Source organism: Protopterus annectens, chromosome 9.part0 (assembly GCF_019279795.1).
Source record: "Protopterus annectens isolate FY-2018-M chromosome 9.part0, PAN1.0, whole genome shotgun sequence".
Taxonomy (NCBI): domain Eukaryota; kingdom Metazoa; phylum Chordata; order Ceratodontiformes; family Protopteridae; genus Protopterus; species Protopterus annectens.
The window spans coordinates 692703737-692721236 of NC_056743.1; positions in this window are offsets into that span (position 1 = coordinate 692703737).

A 17500-nucleotide genomic window follows, 5' to 3' on the forward strand; every position below is an offset into this window, starting at 1 on the left:
TCTTTGTGGAAATTTCTGGTATGGCCCCTTTGGTATGTACCTAACCAGGCATATTCAACAATTGTAACGTCCACAGAGGTTCCTCACTAAAAGAATACAGGGCATAAGTAATATGTCCTATGCAGACCGCCTCAAGGCCCTATCCCTGTATTCTGTCTCCTATAGGCTTTTGAGGGGAGATCTATGCCTGGCATACAGGGCATTGTCAGACCCCACTCTTATGAACCTCCTGCATATTCACTAAACAAACAGCACCAGAATTACCTGTTCTAAAGACTTAAACCTTGCCTGTGATATAAATAGGACCTGCTGGAGAGATAGGTATGTATCCCAGAGACTACCCCATCTATGGAACAGGCTCCCCATCCATGTGAAGTAGAGTTCCTCCCTAACCCAATTCACGTGCAACTTGGACAATAGGATGGGAAACTGGAAATTCATCCCTGGTTTGGCACCTATGTCTCTAATGGACACAGGTAACCTGTAAATGGTTCATTCCCCCAGGACCAGGCCTATGCGTACACTTATCAAGAGTATCAGAACTTGTCAGAGATTTAAGATACATGGCTAGGCTTAAAAAGGTCCTTGTGGTTGTTAGCCTAGTAAACACTTATGAACCTATGGAGTATCCTTTCTCCTTATTTTTAGCTTCAGGAAAGAAAATTGAGAGATACCCTTCTTGCAGAGGTCAGTAAAACTGTTTTCTATTTTCCATATTAAGAACTTTAAGTCAGCTAGATTATCTTGTTCAAATGGAGCAAGTGTTAGCTTCTCTGATTCAAAATTAAGATCCCAAGAAGGGGTCACCTGTTTTCTTGGAGGCCTGTTATGCAAACTCCCTTTCAAAAACATTTTGATATGTGACTGCATTGAAAGAGGAGGATCCACTGACATGCTGAAATGGCAGATAAATGAGCCTGGATAGAATAATAATTAAGGCCATAGAATAGTAACTCTCACAAAAATTGTACAGCCAGAGAACAGCTAACCATGAATAGGTGCTGGTTATGTTGTTGGCACCAGATAGAAAACCTTTACCATTTGCTAATATATGAATTTCTAGTAACAGGCTTTCTTGCCTCCATTAGTACCTGCTGCCCATTCTCAATAAACAGATGCCTAAAAGCAATTAAGACCCTATCATCCAGGCAGCTAGTCAAATTTGATTGATGTCAGGGTGTATCACATACCCATATTCCTGTGTAAGTAGATCTAGTCTGTGAAGAAGCTTGTGGTAAATGCCCCTGGCTATTTTCAAAAGAAGAGGGAACCACTGTTGCCTGGGACAGAATGGAGTCACCACACTGGCCTTGGGGGATTTCTTCTGAATCTTCAGAAATACCTTGGATATTAGTGTAAAGGGTGGAAGAGCATATAAGAACATTCCTGTCCAAGAAAAAAAAGGCACCTGTCTTTCAGACCTTCTTGCGTGGTATCTTGTAATATAATCTTGCCAGTTGATTGTTCAGAGAGGAGACAAAGAGTCTTCATGAGGAACTCCCCACAGAGGGATAAAATCTTGGGAAGACTCCTTGATCTAGTTTTTATTCTTGAGGGTCTTCTGTGGTCCTGCTCAGTTTATCTGCCACACAGTTTTATGCTGCCAGAATGTAGTATGTGGTAGAGTGAGAGTGTGCTGTGAAGCTCTATCCCAAGTTAACATGACTAGTCTGCAAAAGGGGGTATGACCTGGTTTCCCCTTGCTTTTTTATGTACCACATGACTGTGGTATTGCCTGTAACCAATTGAAGAGGTACCGGGGACCAAAGATTGTTCAGAGACTTGAATGCCTTGCTCAGGGCAACCATCTCCTTGATATTTATGTGCTTGCATCTGTCCTTGCTGTTTCACACCTCCTGCATGTTTATCTCTCCTGAAAGTGCTCCCCAAGCAAAGTCCATAGTGTTTGTAGTGACTGCTTTGGAGCAGGGAGGGAGAAGGAGAGACCAGTATTTAAAGATATCTGTCTCCACCAAAAGATTTCATTTCTGACAAACCCCATCACTGGGATTTAAAAAGATAAAGGGCGTTGATGTTGGGACCGTAGAGATTTCAGATACCACTATCTTTCTCATTTGAGTCTTGCCAGGGGTATCATGAGAATCATAGATACCAGAAGACCCAAAATCTTGAGGTATTCCCTCGCAGTGACTGAAGTTGAGTGGAAAACTTTAGAAACAGATCTAGATAGAGATGTATTTTTTCATGTGGGAAAAAAAGCTCTTTGAACTGAGGTGTCTAGTTGACAGCGCAGGAACACAATCCTATATGAAGGAGGCAAGAAAGGCTTTTGAATGTTCTCTTGGAATCCTAGCTTGTGTGAGAGATCTTTTACCCTAGAGAGAGATTCCTGACACTTTGAAAAAAACTCTGCAAGGATAAGAAAGTGATCTAAATATAGAAAAATGTGGAATCCATGCAGCCTGCAATGAGCTGTAGTTGGAGCAAGACACTTTGTGAAATTTTGTGGTGCAGTGTATAGTCCAAAGGGTAAGGCAGAGAACTGATAGTGTGATTCAGACACACAAAACCTTAATAAATGTCTGAAGTTTGGATGAATAGGGATATGTGGATAAACATATTTTATGTCTAGTGTTGCCGGAAACTTGAAAAAGGAAGAAGATAACTGGTTGTGAATTGGCATCATTTTGAATTTGGGCACTATCACAAATGGGTTTATGAAAGAATGCTCCAGAACTGGTCTCCAATAATTTTCCTTCTTTAGCACTAGGGATATCCTTGAATAAAACCCCTTCCCCACCTGTTCTATCACTCCTTGGGACAGCATGTGAAGAACCATTGGAAACAAGAGTCTTATCTGGAGAATGTGGAAAGACCCCCTGGAAAGGAGGAATTTCCTCACAATGCCATCTGTAATCTTGATGAATGATTTTCAGAACCCATGTGTCTGAAACTGTCTGTTGCCAAAGAGAAAAACGGAGATTCCAACTTTCTGGAAAAAAAATGGGCCGGGGTAGGAGATGTTCACAAGGTCTTTTGAATAGTTATTCAGACGTATTGGGCTGTCCTCGGTTTTAGGAGGCTCGAGACTTATTTTTGGAAACCTCCTTACCATTTCTTCTTAAATGTCTGTTTACCTGTAGGTTGTTGAGACTGTTATTCTGTTTTTTTTTGTTTTTTTTTTTTGTTTTTTTTTTTTTTGCCAAAATTGGATGGGAGATAGAAAGTCCCTTGGAAAATTTGGCAAGGGAGAGCTGAAAAGTCTGATTTCCTGGATCAGCTTGCCCCTTTCATCACACTTTTTGGTCACCTCTGTAGCAGAGGGGCCAAACTCTAAATTTCTATCCAAGGGAGAATTTAAAATTACAATTTTAATATTGTCTGTGAGGTTTGAGAATGCAGACTTGCAATCCTCCTCAAAACAGTACCAGTGGCCATAGCACTGGAAGACATTAACAGAGTCTCTCTCTCTCTCACACACACACACACACACACACACACACACACACACACTGTATACAGTTCAAAAGACTGTTAAAACACTGAATATTTTCATCTCAAAGAACGGGACTTTATCAGAATATATCCAAAATGACCTCACTTTCTTATATACAAAAATTAAATAAACGATTAATAATTTAAAGAGCCATCCATTAGTAATTGAATCTAAATGCAAATAAAATTTACTCATCATAAACAAAAAGAAAACAATGTGCAGTACAACAATACAAGTAGAGTTAAAAAAAAATGTAATTTCATAGATCTTAATTTGAGTAATGGTTGTATTGACATAAACTCATTCAAGCCAGGGGCTGTGTTGGCATTTAGCCTAAACTGCTGTAACAGTTCTTTATGTTCCAATTTGATTTCCCATTCACCACCATGAGGGCTGATCTTAACCTATTCCAGTATAGCAAAAGAGAAATTTTTTATATAGTGAGCACAATGTAACATGTTTATATAATGAATTATTTACATTTTTATTAGTAATGTCATATAGGTGCCTGTAAATTCTTTTATGTAAGCACCGTTCAGTTTTGCCCACATAAAAAGCAGAACATCCCGAAGAGGGAAGTCCAAAGGTGGATTTGAACACACCTTAGTTTTGCAGTACAACAATGTTAGTAGAGAGATCAAAAACATTATTAATAGGAATTAGAACGTATTAAGGGCAAACCCCATTGTGTACAAATTATTAGGATTGGAATTGTGTTTTATTTACAAGGCAGCCAGTAATATTAAAAATATATTTTGAAACTATTCAGAACAATGATAAAGATTCTAATGTAAAGAAGTATGGCACCACCTGTTATAGGCGCTGTAATCAACGTTCTTTTATTTTAGGAGAAACTTGAACTTTGGGTAACATTTTAAATTCTAAGGTATTTTTGCAAAAGGGAAACTGTTCCACCAAAGGGCTAATTTATATAGCAAAATGTTCAGGTTGTTCTACTTTTTATGTGGGCAAAACTGAATGGTGCTTATTTAAAAGAATTTACAAACACATATATGATATTACGAATACAAATATAAATCATTATATAAATATCAGAATCCAAATCAAAGTAGCAGTCTTCAGTCTTCAGTAAAACTTAAAGTGAACAGTAGAACTTGGTAAATAAAAGTAAAGGTCAATAATTGAATTGAACAAAGCGCTACTTTTATCTGTTTCCTCAGGTGTCAACCATTACTTGTATCACACCTATATATGCTGCTGTAAAGAATTGTCAATCTATTAATTAAAGCATTTATAAGTGCTGTCTATTCTAGAAGAGTTAAAGAGAAACATGATAAAAGGCTATAATTCTGATTGATTATTTTAGAGCCTTTAATAGTTAAATGGGTTATATTGTTAGTATTGATGATATATATAAATGTGTGAAGTGTCCAGTGCTGATAAAGAAGACTCATAAGTTTCATTTTTCACCTCAAGTTAAGACTTTTCTCTTATTGTTTACTGAAGACGAAGACACTGAACTTGACTGACTGTTGCCTTTAATCAGCATTCTTCTGGATTTACCTTTTACTGTGTTTGCAGAGGTATTCTGGTTGCTATTGGGCATTTTCTGCATTATATAAATATGTTAACATCAGATCACAATGTAAATAAAATTCTCTTTTCCTATATTGGAACAGGTTAGAATCAGCCCTAGTGGTGGTAAATGGGAAATCGAATTGGAACATAAAGAACTGTTATGGCAGCTTAGGCTGAATGCCAACACAGCCCCGGGTTTGAATGAGTTTATGTCAATACCACCATTACTCAAATCAAGACCTATGAAATTATACCATTTTTTTAACTCTACATGTGTATTGTTGCACTACTCATTTTTTGCTTTTTGTTTTATGATGAATACATTTTATTTGCGTTTAGAAACGGTTATTAATGGATGACTGTTTAAACTGTTAATGGTTTATTTAAATTTTTGCATATAAGGACGTGATGTAATTTGGGATGTACTCTGATGAAGTCCCATTCTTAGGCATGAAAGCTCTCAAAGTTTTTAACAGTCTTTTGAACTGTATAATACATTTCTTCATTCTACGTAGTCGAAGAGCTTGCTTTTTGTAATCCTTTTGGACCTATGTCCCTAGTGTTTATCTTGGTTTTATTTACCAGCGACTACTTTACAAGAAGTATCAGTAGTCTGAATTAAACCCTAAGCTAGACTCAGTAAACTACTCCTATCCAAAGAAAATTGAGGCGGAATAGATGCATGCTTGTTTTTTTTTTTTTGACAGGGAAAATGGGACCAACTGTGCTACTAATGGCAGCAGCAGTTTCCCTAGGGATGGGCACGGCATACTGACTCAGTAGTGAAAACATTCCTGTTCCCTCTCCCAGGACCGACAAGAGTGTATGTCCCTTGCCCACTGAACTGATCCAACAGCCGCAGATGACATGGCTAATCCCCAGTACATAGTGGCTATAGGCGCTACACCACAGGGATCCAGCCTAAAAGATGAGTGGTCTGCGGTACCTGTGGCTGGGGCAAATTGCTAGCCTGCTGTGGTGGCAAAGGCTGTTTGCTTAATTTTTCTCTTTTAGTGGCTGGAGGAGGGACTGACCATGGGAACAGTAGTCTATCCAGTGATCAAGCCAGAAGTGGTGCCTGTTTCCCAGGAAGAAAAGCAACAATTGCTGGAAAACACTACTAGTTCACAAAAGTTATTTTTGACAGAAAAACACAGTAGAAAAAGCACTTTAAAACACTATGCCGACCCCATCACAGAAAAGCATTTTCAGTTACTTTACACCACCTTTAAACTGACAGAAAGACAAGCTGTCAGTTTAAAAGTGTGTTGCAGTCTATGTAAAGTCCATTAAGCTTAAAAACAACTTTCCTGAAAAGGAAAGTAATAATACATTAACAAACTTAAAAACAAAAAGGGCATTTTTCCCCAAAGGCAACTTATCTCCTCAGCAAAGGAAAGCACAGGCCGCTATCGATCCTCAAAAGCCTCAGAGGAACGTTCTCTTTTGTGGCAGTAAAGCTCTGAAGGGCTTCATGCCCAAACTTGTCTTTTGGTTAGCTCATCGTGATCAGCCTGACTGTTTGGGTGTGTGGAAGGTGCCCTTAAGCTTTGGAAACTGGCCAGCTGTTATATCCTTGGCAGGATCTAGCCCATATAGCTAAAGCTACTGCAATCAATATGATGAACATCAGATTCTTGAGGTACACATTTGCTGGTCGATCTAGACATACATGTGTTATTGAGGCTGAGTAGTGTGAAGACATGATTGGAGAGAGAGTTTTTAAACCACGGAAGAACATTGTCAGAGAAGTCTGATTCTCCAAGTTTGTGAAATAGTTGAGTGTGATCTGCAATATTCTATGACTTCTGTAGGTTTAGGAATTTAACCTCAGTCAGTTTACCTTGTTCGATACTGGAGAGGATATGGTCAGTCAGTGAGTAGATTGCACTTATAGTGCTGTAATTGTGCCAGAAGGCATGTTTCCTGTTTAGAATATCCTGCTTTCCAATGTATTTGAGAGTTTGATCTGAAATTATCTTTTCACATATTTTGGTTAGAGGGCAGAGAGTAGAAATGGGACAGAAATATTGGATGGAGCGGATGTTTTGGCTAGAGAAAGAACCAATGCATCTTTAAAACTATGGGGAAGTGTTTGGGTTGTGAAGGTTACGTTAAAAAGATTGATGTGAGGCTTGCATAGTAGTGTGCTACTGAGTTTGAGGATGTCTGGATGGATGTTGTGGAAGAATGAAAGATTATAATACTGTACAGTAAGAGAATCCTAGAGTAACCCACAAGTTTTGTATTTGGTGTTGCAAAAACAAAAATTGCAGTTTGTTTTTGTTTCTTTTAGTCTTTGGTACTGTAAATAGTCAGGAAGATAAGCCTTTTAGCTCCCAACAGTGACTTATTAAGGAATGTCTGTTCTTTTAAGTTTGAATATCTCCATATATGGCCCAGGTAAAATTAGGCTTTTAAATAGGGGGAAGGACAGTACTAGATTAACAAATCATATCTACTGTTATCAGAAATGCATGAGAAACAGGATGACAGATTCGGTCTTCAGTATGTGAGTGCATCTAGGAAGTCACAAACCAGCACCAGTGCAGACATTGATCTCTACTAATGTCATACTGCACAGAAGGGGAAGCCCCTGATCTTGGGGTTTTGTGTGGTGCAGTTCTTGGTGGTGGTGGTGGGGGGCAAATGGAGAAACCACCCTGATTTTCAACTTGTAGGGGCCACTGAACCTTAAAAAAATGGCTTGGTTGTGTACAACTTGTCATTACGCAACCATGTTTATTTGCAGCTTATTAACTTTCAGACTTGTTCTGCTACTTTGTAAAATGTAGCTTATAAGCTGCCTTCCTTGTACAAAAAAGCAAGAGTTTTTAAATTGTGTATAAGTAATCAGGATTTTTAATGACACTTTGCAGAGTGTCAAACTGTTCTTTTTTAAAGGTAGCAAGGGCTACTTTAAGAAAAAAGTTTGACAGTTTGCAAGTTGTCATTAAGTGATCAAGGTCACATAGGCATTGGTAGGAGGAGGGAATAAATAGGTGTTGTTAACTAAATTCTCTTGCGCAGCTCTGAAGTGGTGGGCTGCCTGATTGTGCACAATTTGAAGTGGAACAGACCAGTATATTAGAGGTAGAAGGGCATTGACAGGTGATGACTAGTGCGTGCTAGGAAAGGGTGTGCTGCAGAAGAAAATACATATAAACTAGGACCTCAGCTGCTAATGGTTCTGTACCAAATGGACATTATCAATCATCAAAAGTAATATATATATATATATATAAAATGTTTGCCAAAATCCTGGTATAGGGAAATATTGGTATTGCAGCCATTATTTAGCGGTAGCTATTTTTTCATTCAGCCAGTCAACTTATTTAAAATAACTTTGTTAAGCATAACAGCATATGTATATATTTGAGTGGCATCATTCACCTCAATTTTGCAAGACCATAAGTCTTTATTTCTGATACTATGTCCAGAAAAGCTATGGCATGTTGGTGTTTCTTAATGTGTTTGTGCATTTTTTGCTATTTTATACATTTACACATCATGAGTTGTGATTTGTATGTTACTAGAAAGTGGTTTCATTTTAGATACTAAAGAAGTAGATGCACGTTGCATTGTCTGTTTGTACAATTTCTGATGTCGTGTAGATCATGAAAAGAATGGGGATGATGATTTAAATATTGTGGCTGTATAACAGAGAGTAGTGGTTTGTCTTGGATTTGTTATTCGAACTGTTCATTTTAGTGCTGATTATTAGTACTGAGCAGGGGAAGCAGGAGTTTTGCATTGCCAGGTGTAATCAAAGCTGCTTGGAGAGCAGGAAGAGTGCTATGCTATATGATGATATATGGTAATGGAGGGCAGGAAGACTACACTGCTGCAGGGTGATGGAGGACTGGAAGAGGATGCTACTGCAGGTTGACAGAGGACTGGAAGTGGGTACTGCTGCATGGTGATGGAGGACAAGAAATGTGCGCTGCTGCAGGGTAATGGAGGATAGTAAGAGTATGCTCCTGTAGGGTGATAAAGGGCAACGAGAGTGCGCTCTTGCAGAGTGATGTAGGTCAATGAGAGTGTACTGCTGTAGGCCATTGGAAGCCAGCAAGATTGTGCTGCTGTAGGTTGATGGAGGGCAGCGAGAGTGCACTGTTATAATATGCTGAGGGCAGCAAGAGTGTGCTGCTGTAATGTGCTGTAGGACAGTGAGAATGTGCTGCTGTTATGTAATTGCAGGGCAGGAAGAGTGCACTGCAGTAGTGTGCGCGGGTGTACCACGGTTTGTAGTAGCCAAAAATGGCTACAGTATGAGTACTTGACTTGATGCTGTTACTTAAAATAGGCAAGTATGTTTTTTATTTACCTTGTTAATGGCTTTATCTCTATCTTAGAAATCAAAGAATCCACACAGGCACTGTATGGTGCATGGCCCAAAAAGCTCAATGTAAGAAAATGAAAAAAGGGCTAGCACACAATAAAATCAGCAATCCATTTATTAATAAATCACCAGGCTTCTAGCTGAAGAAACCAGTGATATCATCCATTAAGAGAATAACAGAACCCAAAATTGGGGAAAAAATAACTTAGCATACCTGTTGCGGCATTACTGCCTTTATCAGTGCCATAACTAAAGTACAAATCACCTGCATCTAAATACCAAAATATAATGATAGGTGGCTCATAGCTGGTCATTAAACCCTGTTGAAAATAAGCCCCCTAACCTAATAATCCAAATTTTCTCCTTTTTATTTAATAGTGTGCCACCCAAATTTGTTTATTTTATCTAGTGTAATCCTATCTTCTTCTTCTTTTGGCTGCTCCCGTTAGGGGTCGCCATAGCAGATCAACTGTTTCCATTTCTTCCTGTCCTCTGCATCTTGCTCTGTCACACCAATCACATGCATGTCCTCTCTCACCACATCCATAAACCTTATCTTAGACCTTCCTCTTTTACTGTTACCTGGCAGCTTCATCCTTTACATCTTTTTCCCAATGTACTCTGCATCCCTCCTCAGCATATGTCCAAAGCTACGTAATCTTGCCTCTCTGGCTTTGTCTCCAAACCTTCCAACCTGGGTTGACCCTCTAATATACTTATTCCTAATCCTGTCCATCCTTGTCACACCCAGTGCAAATCTTAACATCTTCAACTCTGCCATGTCAAGCTCTGACTCCTGCCTTTTTGTCAAGGCCACTGTCTCCAACCCATATAACATAGCTGGTCTCAATACCCTCTTGTCGACCTTCCCTTTCATTTTTACTGGTACTCGTTTGTCACAAATCACTCCTGACACTCTTCTCTACCCACTCCATCCTGCCTGTACTCTCTTCTTCACCTCTCTTCCACTCTCACCATTACTCTGAACTGTTTATCTCAAGTATTTAAACTCATCCACCTTCGCCACTTCTACTCCCTGCATTCTCACCATTCATCTATCCTCCCTCTCATTCACACACATATATTCTGTGTTAGTCCTGCTGACCTAGTGTAATCCTATCTATAATAGCAAAATTAAATTTAGCCATATTATGTTTGATGATATGTTTAAATAGGACATTAGATGAACAAGCACATCTAATGTCACTTAGATGTTCCAAAATCCTTAATTTAAAGAGACGAGAAGTCTGACACATAAAAAGCAGAACATGTTCATATTGCTAAATGTATAATCCAATCAAAATTACAATTGCCAAAAGTATAAATCTCAAAAACTTGGGAAGTATTTTTGAAAAAAACTTAGTTGTGCAAACATATTTGCAAAAACTGCAGTTCCCACAAGGTTGGCACCCTTGTAAAAACTGTCCATCCAAATTCCGCTGATGTGATCCTGCGTTTATATTCTCAAACTTCTTATAATGGTTGAACCATCCTGCCATAGTTTTTCCTTTTCTGTAAGAAAATCGACATCTAGAAGGTAACAAATCACTCAGTTGATCATCCGTCAACAAGACTCCTAAATTTTTCTGAACTAATTCCATAAAGAACCCAGTATTATTCCCAAAGTTTGTTGTCAGTCTAATTGGTTATGTCTGTTGCATTTTTGCATTATATTTATGTAACTTAGATCTTTCCACATTCATAATAGATATTAACATATCCATAACATCATCACATCTATATCCCCTATCACAAAATCTTTTAATTAAAGCCTTTTCTTGTATTTCCAATTCTTGTCTTGAAGAGCAAATCCTACTAGCTCTAGGAAACTGTGATTTGGGAGTATTTTTTGCTGTATGTTTGGGATGACAACTGGTGGCATGTAATAATGCATTAAATTGGGGATATTTCCTAAACATAGTACTAGCCAAAGTCCCATCCTCCTGAACCATAACCTGAACATCCAAAAATGTAATCTCTGTGGAATGAAAATTAACTGTAAAATAAGTGCCCCATTTGTTCTCATTCAAATACTCTACAAATTCCTGTAAAGATACAGGATCTGATCTCCAAACAAGCCAGCAGTCTTCAAGGTATCTTCTCCAAATATCCATTGACTCCAAAACAGTGGTATGAGTATTATCATAAATTATCTGCTCTTAATATATCCCATAAATACATCCACCTAAATGGGGGCAAATGTTGCTCCCATAGCAGTGCCTTTGAGTTGTAAATAACATTCATCCTTCAAGTAAAAAACATTTTTAATTAACACATGCTCCGTAAGGCATAACAAAAGTGTACCAGAACTGTGTATAGACGCCCAATTTTCACCAATATTCAATAACCAAAAGGCCTGCCCAATGGGGAATATTAGTATAAAGAGCAGAACTATCAAGAGTACACAAATACCAACCCTTCTCAAGTTGCATCTCCCTTCTAATATTGAAAAAGTCAGTGGTATCCTGAATATGAGAACGTATTTGGCACAACAAAGGTTTCAAATATTAGGCAAGTAAAACTGACAATGGTTCCATCAATGAACCTCTACCAGAAACAATAGGTCGACTTGGAGGATGCTGAAAATTCCTATGAAACTAGGTAACAAATAAAAATATTGTTTGGTTGGGTCCTGTACTGTAAGATGATGAACAATCTCATTGAGATAATTCCTTCTTCATGAGCAAGCTGCAGAAATTTTTCTATTTCAAGTTCAAACTTTGAGGTAGAATCTATTTACATTTTGTGATAAAAGTAGTTGTCAGATAATTGTTTCTGGGCTTCTGTATAATATGTAGGACAGTCCCAAACAAACACACCACTCCCTTTATCTGCAGAATTGATTACAGTTTGCCTTTCTTGCTCAAATTTTTCATAGCGTGATATTGTGATGAAAATAAATTATTTCTCACATTTCTGTTAAAATAATAAGAAAAATGTAACTCTCAAAATTTGTTGCTGAAAAATATTCACATATTTGTTAGAAGGGGGAACAAAAGTAGAGGGTCTAAACCTAAATGTGCAACTGTCCTGCTCTGTCTAACTTTCTGTCATGAAAAAACAACTTTAAATTTAATATCCCACAAAATGTTATAATGTCCTGAGTGAGGACCTCTACAGGCACCAAATAACTCACTATAAATCCCAATCCCTAATCAGTTTCCACAGTGGATAATGATGTGGAAGAAATATTATGAACATTTTGATTGGCTGTTATTTGGACACCATGACTTGCAACAGTGTCTCTAAGTTTGATACCCCGGTGGTGATGCTTGCATCCAGCCTGTCTAGATCATCTAAAGGGATTACATTATTATTCTTTTTAGCATTAGGTGAACAGGCTGGTGTCCCAACATCTGAATCAACTGGTGTTGATACCCCTTCTGCTGAAGACTCCAGAGTGCTATCATTCTGCTTAAATAGAGATCTTTGTCTTTTACTTTTACCTAAGGTTGCTGATCTTTCTTTATTCTCCAAAAATGTTACTGCCTTTTGCATACTGAATTGTTTCTCATATAAATAATCTTTAAAATCTCTCTTAAATTTACTCAGCATGTGAGATTTGAGCTCCTTCTCAACTGGTATCAAAGCCTTAGTAAGCTGTACCTGTTTCTGAAATATATTTTGTAGTTCAAAATGTTTAGCTAACTCACATAGCTCAAAGCTGTTTTTGCCAAACTACCAATTTTATATTCATAAAAAGATAACAGTATTTTCACAAAAGACACAGAAGCTATTTATTGTGCTTCCTGCCATTCATGAGTCAATGTGGTGCAGCGGTTAGCATTGTCGCCTCACAGCAAGAGGTTCTCCCGTTTGATTCTCGGCTGGCGCGCCTTCTCTGTGGAGTCTGCATGTCCTCCCATGGCCGAGTGACATATAAAGACATGCAGGTAGGTGCGTAAGTGAATGGGTGTGCCTTCTTTGAAGGTTGGGCATCGGGCTGGCAACTCGGCACCATAAAAATCCACTGCCAGTCATTAGCGGACCGGAGTTCCACTGTGGCGACCCCTAATCTGGAAAGCCGAAAGACATTACTTTTTACCCTTGACATAAGGTTGCATACATACTCTAAATCCCTTGGAGGTAAGCCTTTTTGATTATAAGCTTTAAACAGTCTAAAATGCCATACATTAGATCAACTTTCCCTCTTGACTGTAAATAACTGTTTAAATATATCAACATATGAAAATGTCACTGGAATCTGTATATTCTATTCAATACACCATTTCTTGATGTTTTATGTTAAGATTGACTTTTGTTGTACTGCTTAGTTAAGAAAGCACCATGATGGCTTCTTTATTCTTCTCCTTGTCAAGTATCTTTGTTCTATCTGGATTGCATCTGAAGTTCTCCATGAGTTAGTTATCTCAAGAACAATTCTTTACTTAAAAAGTATTGATTTTAACATTTATGTTCTGTAACTCACAGCAGTGAGTAATATACTAGTGAGATAGGGTCATAGTTTGGGTTATGGTGAGATTTTAATTATGTCTCCTCGGGTCTGGTCATGAGGGTGAAGCACTAGTGACTGAACGCTGGGTCTGACTTAGTCCCAGTGTAACCCACAACTTGACCACGTGTTATTGCTGTTATACTGTGGTAAATAATAGTTATTTCTTAAAATAAATATTCATAGCATTTTTGAAGTGTGTTATGCTGTGTTAATAAAATGTATGTTAGTTTCAGTTATTTTTCTTCTGTCATGTATGTGACTTTTCTTGTTTTGATTATTTTCATCTGATGAGCAGAGTAAACCACATGCACGTTATTGGTCTGTGTCGGGGGTTATATAGGGAAATGTGTGGGCTTTTCTGGTACACTGTGTGTGTTTCCTTAAATTGTTTTTGTTTTTTTTTGTGTTGTATTAGAAAATAACTTTCTTGTTCAGTTCATTTTGTTAAGTGGATGTCAGATAGTCAAAATAGCAGAGGCTTAAGGTCTCTTGTAAGACATGTTACTATGTTGTAAACATTGTTTTATCAGGGTATTTGGCTTTCAGGAAATGGGCGTTAAATTTAGGTGGTCATATTGCTCTCATTCAGTTTAAGTGCTTTGTACTGTACTGTATTCCTTCTGCAGTTGTTTGTAAGCTAGTTTGTTTATAAATTGTAAGTTTGTATTTCAGATTCTGAATTGTTTTGGAACCTAGTTTGTTTTGTGTGAGTGTTTTTATGGAAAATATAGTTGCTTTATCATAGTTAACTATTCATATTCTGTTTTTTATATTATATTTGATACTGTTATTAAATGATGGTTTTGACCTGCCAAACTCATCCATTTCTGTTGTTAAAATCAGTGTCTCTTATTTAAGGCATCGTTCAAGGTAGATGTGAGGTTTTCTCTAACATTCATTTCCTTGTTCCTGTCTCCCAATTTTTTTTATCTTGAAATGGAACATGGCAAATTTAACACAGCAGTGAGGCAGAACATTTTAGAAAGGTGATTTTTTGGCAAACTTATTTAAATAATCTACATGCAGTGCATCAGACAGAATATCTGTTTAACAGAATAAATTAAGTAGGCTGTAGTACTGTCGGCTAGCCAGTGGGTAGAGACATAAAGGTTAAAATCACCCATAGAACAGTGATTATTGCTATCAATATTCATACCCCTAGGTTGTAATGTTCGAAAATTTATAATCATCCTGCATTCTAACCTGTTTAACTCTCTTCCTTAAAATTTCCCCCATGAACCATATACGGTCGAGCCAGGACACTAAAAATCAAACCAGTATTACACCCTCCATGACTGGACATGAAATGTTCCGCTATTGGACTAAAGACGTTTCTATTATTAATGTCCCTGGGTGCTCCTGAATTCTCACCTTTACCTTCCTCTTGGTTTGTCCAATATACCATTTTACCCTTTCACATGTAGAGCCAACCTAGGGGTATGAATATTGATAGTAATTTGGTATTATAATGTATAATTTTACAAAAAAAATGTTATTTATATAAATTAAAGTATCAGTGTGAAATATGTGGTGTTAAATAGTTTGTGTAAAGAACTGTATTTTCTAATCTGTGCCCTTTAAGAAAACTGTGGAAATTGTGAACTTTGTTTGATTGGTATTGATTTAATTAACTGGGTGTGTATAAAAGAAGGGTGGAGTGTACTGTTTAATATTCCTTGAAGGCGGAAAGCCGAGGTACCAGAAATATTTATTTATTTATTTAATTTTACATTTGTTAACCAGGAAGTTCCGACTGGACCAGGTCCATTTTCAGCGGAGGCCCGGGGAGAAAAGCTCTGGCATCAAGTTATACAACTACAGTACATCCAGCATAATACACAAAACAGGTTACATCATGTATGCTGAGCATAGTAGTATGACAAGAAATTAATAAAACACTCCAGGTAAAAGAAGATATAGAACATAGGTGAAAAGACAATGTCAGTTATAGATTGGTGAGAGAAGAAAATATATCAAGTAAGATTCTATAGTTAAAAGTACTCTTTCAGACGACTATGCCTACAGGGGATCAGAGATCCAGCATGTGATCAGAGGGCACTTTGGGGAGTTAGTAGCAGTGTGGGTAGGGTTATGTGATACAAGGGCATAACCAGGTACTAAGAAAGGGGAAGAGAGTTCCAATTTCTGGCAACGTTGTGGGAGTAGAGCGCTTTCCCTGCATTATTGTTAGTCTTTGTGATGGAGAGGAGAGATTTTTCACTAGATATTAGGTGCTGGTTTGTAGTGTAGACCGTAAGTAGGTTGGATAATGAGGGTTTTTTTTCAGGATATTTGAGAATATTGTAGGCTGTGCCCAGTTGGTGATAAGTAGCTGTGGTAGCTCAAGCCATTTTAGTTCTTTTAGTGCAGTGCAGTGATGGGTTCTATAGATTTATTTAGTAGCAAACTTTGCTATTTTATTGTAGCATGATTCTAGTTTGTCTAGGTCACCCTGCCTGATTTGGGTAAAGATTGGTGCTGTGTATAATAGAGTTGAGAGGAGGTGGGTTTGTGCAAGAGTGACTCTTGCGTTTTGTGAGAGAAAGGACTTATGCCTGTATAGGGAGCCTAGCTTTTTGTGCATTAGTTTTATGGTATGTGAGATGTGAACATCAAAGTAGAGATTGTCTATTTCAGTGCCCAGAAGTTTGGTGTGGTTAGAAGGGGAGATGGTGGTGCCGTCCTTAGATGTTATGGTAAAGGAGAGGGTTTTTTTATCTATTAGGGGTAAATAGTAACAGTTTTGTCTTTTTGGGATTTAGAATTAGTTGGATACCTGATATCCATTTTTCTACTGAGTTAAAGGTATCATGAGTGAGTGTATGTAGGGTGGTGGGGGATGAGTTGGAGCAGATCAGGGTTGAATCATCTGCATATTGTATGAGTGTGGCATGTTGTGTAGAGCTATTGAGGTTGTTTGTGAAAATAGAGAACAATAGTGGGCCCAGTATAGAGCCCTGTGGGACTCCTATGGTGGTTGGAAGTTGTGGAAATGGAGTTCATTTCCACTGGACTGATTGTTGCCTGTCAGATAGGTAGCTTCTGAACCAGGCTATAGTAGAGGAGGCGAAGGATAGTGATGTTAGTGAGTCTAGTAGAATGGAGTGGGAGACCATATCAAATGCTTTTGAGAGGTCGAGGAAAATGGCTGATACATATTTGTTATCATTCCTGTGAAGGTTTATATGATTAGTGAAGGATAGAAGGGCGGTTGTAGTGCTGTGATGTGGACAGAAACTGTGTTGTGTGGTATATAGTAGATTGCATGTGTTGAGAAATGTCATCACTTGCAAGTGGATGCATTTCTCAAGAATTTTGGATAGGGGGCAAAGGATGGCAATAGGTCGGTAGTTGGAGAATTCGTAGGAGTTACCTCCTTTATGGAGAGGGATGATGTGAGATACTTTCCAGAGTTTGGGTATGTAGGATTCTAGTATGGAGCGGTTGATTAGGATGGAGACAGGATATGATAAGGAGTCACTAGCCATCTTTGGGTATGCAGCAGGTATGTTATCAGCTGCCAATATTAAATATTTTGAGAATTTTTCACTCTGGTTTTGTGTTTGTTGGAAAGCTTGCTACAGTATACTTGAATAGGGACAGGGATGAACTTTGGATGGAGATTCTGTTCCAGAGTAGTAGTAACCTCTGAGAAACATGTACCTGTCTCTCAAATTGTTCTATTTAAGTTACAGAAGAGATTCAG